We start from the raw sequence: 7,641 nt of genomic DNA on the forward strand, positions 1-7,641 counted from the left end.
CTTAATTAATTGACCTTTTCCATGATATCATTGAAACATTATTACTGATGCATAGTACATCTGGGCTTGAATATTTCTTATACTGACTCTTTTAATTCAAGTTTACTTAATGCAACCAAAACAATATATATATATATAATTTATAATTCCAAAAAGAGAGTATTTGCGTATGAACCTTGGCAAATTTAGATTAATTTATGCTTCAGATTATACATTTATAATTTAGATTAATAAACCATGGCAAATTATACAATAAAAAATGTCAAGAGTTAAGTCAAAATTGGATTTTTGGTTGGTACTTCTTATGAGGGAGAATAAACTCATTCAAAATTTTCTTTTTCTCATGACCTAAAAACCAGTTATTCATATTATCAAAAGTATACTAAATAAGGGGACTATTTTTATATTTTAGCTGTGTTTCTATCTGGTTTATTTTTACTTTGAATGTTGAAAGACATCAATACTGAATTTAATAACATTTTCTCTACACATTGATTTGATATCCCAGAAACTAAATGATCTTTTATTGTCAATACAAGAAATACTGTAACTGTGATCAAGTTACATAAATTCTGTTTTTTTAAAAAATGGGAATTGGCTTGTAGATGATTTACTCAAGTAATTGTTAAAATGTTTTAAAATTAATATTTTGTTAATTTAAAAATAAGGAATAGAGCTTTAACATACCTTATTTTTAAGAATGATTTTATTTTTCAAGCTAACATATAATATAAAAGTTAGAGCACCTCTCCTATCATTGTCATGGTTCTACATTTTAAAAATAATCATTTTAAAGGGTGCTACAAAAGAAGCATTGTACCCTGATATTTGGTATGGGCCATTTTTTACAGTGGTTGATGTTGTGATGAAAGAGGAAATTTAGAACCTGCTATTACCAATAATCTCCCCAGTTCTCTGTAATACCCCTGCTTTTAGTTCACACTGTAGTCAACAAAAAATGCAATGATGGCACCAGCTATCAGCTTAAAAAAATTCCTTTTATGAAAATGCCTCTCTCTATGCTTAGTGTGTCATTTTATTTTGTAATATTTATGTGAGTAATGCCAGTTATATTTGGATACTATTTAGAGTTCTCTATAATTTCAGTTTAATTCAATGCAACATGCTTATAATACAGTAATATTTGATGAGGTCAGATGATTTAGTATTTCTAATGTTACTATCAGATGGAAAAGTTTGCCAGTGGAAGGCTTCGTTTCTAATTTATAATGGTGTCCTTCAAAAGGTGTCTTTATTATATATGATGTCTGAATATCTTTATATATAGCAGTGTGTGGGAATCCACAATTATAATCCTTTACTCCCAGGCATTGCCTTTATGTATTCCCATGCCTATTCTCTTATTCCTAACCAACCAGCAGTCCTCTGCTCTGTTTATTTTAGTCTGAGTCAAACACCCTAGCAACTTCAAGTGACAATACCACAAAAACAGGGTATATATAGTTCAAAGTAAACTAAACTGAAAGTTTATAAATCAAATTGCTACCCGGCACATTCCTTATAACTGTTTTGTTTTTCCTTTATTCCCTTTTGTCTGTACCTTCTCTGATTTTGAAGAAGACTGTACACATGTCGATTTGAGACTGTGAATGTTAGAACTTCCTGTAGAAATAGTAGTTAAAGTTCACTCAGTGGCATTATGTTTGTAGTAGATAGAAAACTGACCTGGGAATCAGGAAATTGGATTTCTAGCTTCCTCTGATGGTTGAACTGAAAGAAGCAGTGTTTTCTTTTCTACCTCTTGTGCAGAAAAGGCAGTTAGAGCTGGAGGGAGAATACTGTTGAGATTAATACTGTGATTGATTATGACAATTATGTACACGTTGAAGACAAAGAGGTTTTCTAAAGAGGAAAAGAAATGTAGAGTCAGGCTTCATGATGGGAAATAAAATTGAGCTCTAGAGGTTTTCTATGTGAATAAAAAACAATTTAGTAATGCACTTACCACAAACCAGTTCCATATTTTGGATAATCAATTGACTTTTAACAAGAGCCAACTATATAAAGGAGTAAGTTTTTAAAATAGATTCCTACATTTAAATCCTAGCTTGATATCTACCTCTACTCTATGTAATTTAATAAATATAATTTAATATAATTAAGGTTTTTATATTAATTCACTATTGACTGAAAATCCAGTAACAGAAGTACTGGTCTAGGAGCGTGGCATACACTATTGAAGAAAACAGGAGAAGAAAGAATTTTGCTGATCTTGTAGAATTTCTATTGTAGGGATTTTTAAGTACCATATTATTAAGATTTCTAAGATAAAAATCCTGAGACTCTGTTGAAAATCCAATCGAGAAGTAGACAAATGTCTTGAATATTCAGCTCACAATAAGTGTTTTATAAATGGCTAATACATATCTGAACACATGTTCATTTATTAGTCATCATTGATATACACATTAAATGTGATACTACTCCATACCCATCAATGAAAATAGTGAAAATGTACATGAATATCTTTGGATATTTTAGAAGCAAGATGTTGCATCAAAGGGTTTGATACTACAGGGACCTGGGCTAATCTGGCTATGCCACGAGAAGGTGTGCAGTCCTTGACAAGTGTGGGATATGAATCTTTGTTTTCTGTAAACTGATCAAGTCATGTGACCTAGAATGACTAGATCATGAGGGGCACAAAACAGACAATCTGTTAGATCAATGAGGGCTGAACTGCACTGTCCACTTTTGCATTTATTGAGACTAGTTTATTGTGGGGTCAACAGTGGACCTACTAAACTAATATTTGGGAAATAGGTGCTTAATAAGTGGTTTAATATATGTATGATTTATATCATACTTGAGAATTTATAAATCTTGTTTAATTCTCACTGACTATTCCTGAAGAACGTATTAATACTTCCAGATGTAATAACCCAATTGTTCAAAGTTAGCATGCAGAGTCAGTACTCCAACTAAAAGATCTCATACCAAATGTAGTGCTTTTCTGACTCTGGGGTAGCAAAATGGATGGTTGTTGTAAATATATGAAAAGAAACATAGTCTTGGAGGGGTTTAGGGCTACGAATGATCATCATGAATATTTATTCAAGTCTCTGTAAACATCTTTGTCAAACATATCCAGTACCAGGGGGTCTCCTTTCCCAGTGGGTACTCACTTTATAAAGCCATAGCTACAGCTGTTAAGTATACCTTATATTGATTTTAAACCAGCCTCCAAAATAACTAATGCTCTCTGGAACAACAAAGAGTAAGGCATGTTCACTTCTACATGATAATCCTTCACCAATTCAAGTACATTAAATCTTCAAATGGTAGAATTTCTAGACTGTCCACTGTAGTGTTTGGCTACCTTTGGTTTTTGTATTTCATGCAGCAGCAGCTTGTCCCCAAGAGCTGTGGGGATGAGGCCCTAGGAAGGCCCTGTCCCATCCAGGCCCAGGGAGCCATGGGGTGGGAGGCAGATGAGGCGGGCTCCCCTTTACCTGTAGCTCCCTAGGTGAGGCTGGCCAAGGGCAGGGGTTTCTGCCACCTCCACCCTCGGTGCAGCTCCCTGTGCAGGCTCAGACCTGCCTCCCTTGGTGCAACTGAGCTAGGTCTTTCCAGAGAGAGAAGAGGAATCTGTCTTGTAGGCTGTTGACTCCCTGTGTGTGACACCCATTGTCAGGCGATTGTGTATTTAGCTGAATTACTCATTTTTCTGTGCTGGAAGAGACTTCAGGAAGGGAAAACACAAAAGCAATAACACATCTGTGGAGCCGCGAGCTCACACCCCATGCTCCCCTTCCATTCAGAACTTGCTGGTGACAGACGTCGCCTGTAAATACGCCCATTCCCCTTTGTATCATGTGTGTGCATGGGGGGTTCTTCCAGAAACCCTTTTCTTACCTGGTCTTGTTTTCTGGGTTGTTCTAACTGAACACGCCCCTCTGTCAGAAGGGATCAGAGACGCCCTTTTAGGCTTTTCCCAGCAACCCCTGCCGTGTGGGCACAGAGCTTGCGCACTTTCACCAGGCTCATGGACTCCAGAGGAAGCTTGTTCCTGCTTAATGTCAGGAGTCACAAAGGACTTTTTTTCTCCCAACAAAGGAGAAAACCACAGCTGTACCTTTGTGGAGGCCAGGAGCCTCTGCCTGGCAGTCCCTGTTTTCTCCTTTGCTGCTGCTAATGACAACAGGATGACTTCTCAACTATTTGAAAACGTTTTTGATGTAATTCATGTAGGTACTCTTATTTATAAACTAGAGGCCCAGTGCACGAATTTGTGCACGGGTCGGGGCTGGGCTGACCGGCCCCTATCGGGGTGAATCGGGGCTGGGCCTATCAGGAGGAAGAGATAGCTGGAGGTTGGCAGGCTGGCTTGCCCCAATTGGGGCTGATCAGAGCTGGGCTGGCTGGGGGGAGGGGCTGTGGGCAATTGGCCAGCGGGCCCTGCCCCCAGTTGGGGTGGGGGGAGCTTATTGGGGGTCAGTGGCCAGGGGAGGGGCCATGGGAGGTTGGCTGACCAGCCCCACCCCAAATTGGTGTGTGTCGGGGGGCGATTGGGGGGCAGAGTTGGCTAGGGGGAGGGGTGGTGATCAGGGGTGGGGCTGGCTTGGGGGAGGGGCTGTGGGCCAATCAGGGTGGGAGAGGCTGATCAAGGGTGGAGGGGCATGGGAAGTTGGCTGGTCTGCCCCACCCCCGACCTGGCCCATTTGTTGGCAGCAGTGGGTGTCATAGTGACCGGTCGTTCTGGTCTTTATGGCATTCCGGTCACTGGCTTTTTATATATGTAGATGCCTGATTTAAAAAGAACAAGAGAAATCTTGGCATATTTAGGTGTTTCACTCTGGTGCCCCTTGCCTAAACATGACATTGTACAATAAATAACTGAGAGTAAAAAAAAGTTCTAGTTTACGTGATTATCAAATACAGCAATGAGGCTACTGAACAAAACTGATCTGAGCATAGTCAGCTTTGATTCATCCTACAATTTTGTTACTATTCTTAAAGAAGCCACATAACAATATGGATCTATATTATCTGCATAATCCATTTTATCTTTTTCAAACTTTGTCAGGAGGCACTTCATGTAGGTTCTCCAAAGATCATAAGTTCTACAATAATCTTTAAGGAAAAAATGAAAAAAATAAATAAACATTTCATAGCACGTTCACCCATTTGGCCTACCCACTACCACTAATCTTCTGTTTCTATGAGTTCTATTATTTTTAGAAATATGAGATCATATGCTATGAGTTTTTTCTCTGCCTGCCTGACTTGTTTTACTTAGCATAACACCTTCAAGGTATATTCATGTCAAAAATGGTAGGTTTTCCTTCATTATTATGCCTAAACTAGAGGCCCAGTGCACAAATTGGTGCACCTTGAAAGAACTGTGGGCCGTGAAGCTGTGTTGGGCACAGGGGTGAGGTTTGGCCCATCCTCCACACCCTCACCTGACCCCTCCTGCCATGGCCCCTACTACCCTCTCTGCTGGCAGCCCCACTCCCACTGCTCCCATGCACTGATGGCACCAGCCTGGCTCACACCCACTAATGGTGCGGAGCAATTGGGGCCAGCACCAGCAGCGGGTGTGAGTAGGGCTGGCGCCGTCAGTGGGTGCAAGTGGCTGCTGCTGCCCCGATCGCCCCTCAGGAGGAGGGGGGAGTGGAGAAGCCCTGAGGGATGATCGGGGGTGGACCCAGCAGCAGGTGAGAGCGGGGTTGGCGCTGGCATAAGGTGTGAGCACCAGGCGGGACTGCGGCGTGTGGGAGCAAAGAATTTTCAGTAACCACCAGAGGCTTACCCAGGTGACAGTAACTAGTGCCATGCCTTGGTCTGGCACCCTCACTCACCTGCCTCACCATCCCACTGAGGCCAACACCTGCCATGTTCCCCACTATGCTGCCTGTTGCCGACACCCGCCACGTTTGTGCGCACTCTCTGGTGGCCAGTGCACATCATAAAGACCGGTTGTTTGGTTGTTCAGTCATTTGATCTATTTGCATATTAGGGTTTTATATATATACTAGAGGCCTGGTGCACTAAAATTTGTGCACTTGGCGGGGAGGTCCCTCAGCCAGGCCTGTGCCCTCTCCCAGTCTGGGACCCCTTGGGGAATGACCACCTGCTGGCTTAGGCCTGCTCCCTGAGGGATTGGGCCTAAGCTGGCAATCAGACATCTGTCTGGCAGCCCGGCAGCCCTCAGGGGAATGTCCACTTGTCAGCAGGGAGCAGGCATGAGCAGAGCTCAGAGATCAGGCTGAAACCTGCAGTCCAACGCCACCTGCAGCTCCTACCTGCCACTCTCGCTCATCCCGGACCCACTGTGCTGGCCACAGGTCGTGCCCAATCAGTCTGCATCTGGTTCCCTCCCAAGGGGAGTGGCTTGCAGAATCAGGCTGAAACCAGCTCTCTGACATCCCCAAAGGGGTCCCGGATTGTGGGAGGGTGCAAGCCAGGCTGAGGGACCCCACCAGTGCATGATCAGGCTGGGGAGGTACCATAGAAGGGCTCCAGGTTGTGTCTGACCCATCTCACTCAGTCCTGATCAGCCGGACCCCAGCAGCAAGCTAACCTACTGGTCAGAGAATCTGCCCCCTGGTGGTCAGTGAGTGTCATAGCGACTGGTTGAGTGGCCGACCAAATAGTCGACCAACCAGTTGGACACTTAGCTTATTACTCTTTTATTTTATAGGATGGCCTACAACAAACTCCCCAACCTTTGCGCCAGACATTAGCAGAAAATGCCTTCTGCCTTCTCTTCTAGAGGGAGACACTATCTCGACCTTCCAAACTGTTCATCTTCGGAATCATGCATGAGTAGCTCCCCGCTCGCTTGCTGCCACTCCTCGCTCACTCCCATGCTCACTGCCACGCTCACTGCCACTTATTTCTTAGGCTGCCGCCCCACCTGCTGTGCTCGTAGCTCACCCTTCAGACTGCTGCTTGTCACTTGCCACTCTGCCCACTGCTGCTCATCACTTGGGCCGTTGCTCCGCCCACCACCGCTCATCGCTCAGGCCTCCACCCTGCCTGCTGCCGCTCATTGTTTGCTGCCCTGCCCACTGCTGCAAACCACCCCACCTGCTGCCGCTCGTGGGCCAGGGGGGAGGGACTGAGAGGTGGTCAATGCACCTCATGGCAACTAGTCAAGCAGTCATTCCAGTCATTATGCTTATGGTCCCTGGCCTTTTATTATATAGGACAGATATTATGTCATTATCTACACTAATAGAAGACAAAGAAGCTAATTGACCATACCTTCGCTATGCCCAAGCCATGCCCACCAGCCAATCAGAGCAACTATATGCAAAATAACCCAATCAAGATGGCAGCTGGCAGCCACGGAGCTGGAGCAAGCAGGAGGCTTGGTTGCCCTGGTGATGGTGGAAGCCAAGCCTCCCACCTGCTATGGCCGGCTTTGGCCTCCACAAAAGGCAACAAAGTTTCAATTATAGAGGACAAATAAATCCCAGATACCTGCTTCCAGCCCACTTCCACTGGGATCTTGGATGGCTGGGGGCTGTGGCCAGCCTGTCAACAGCCGTCAGCCCCTCACCCAGACTGGCCAGGGACCCCAATAGGACCCTCCACCCTGAAGGGGGTGTGGCCAGCCTGAAAACGGCCCTCAGCCCCTCACCCAGGCTGTCCAGGCACCCCAGTGGGAAC

The sequence above is a fragment of the Myotis davidii genome, unplaced genomic scaffold (genome assembly GCF_000327345.1).
Source record: "Myotis davidii unplaced genomic scaffold, ASM32734v1 scaffold704, whole genome shotgun sequence".
NCBI lineage: Eukaryota > Metazoa > Chordata > Mammalia > Chiroptera > Vespertilionidae > Myotis > Myotis davidii.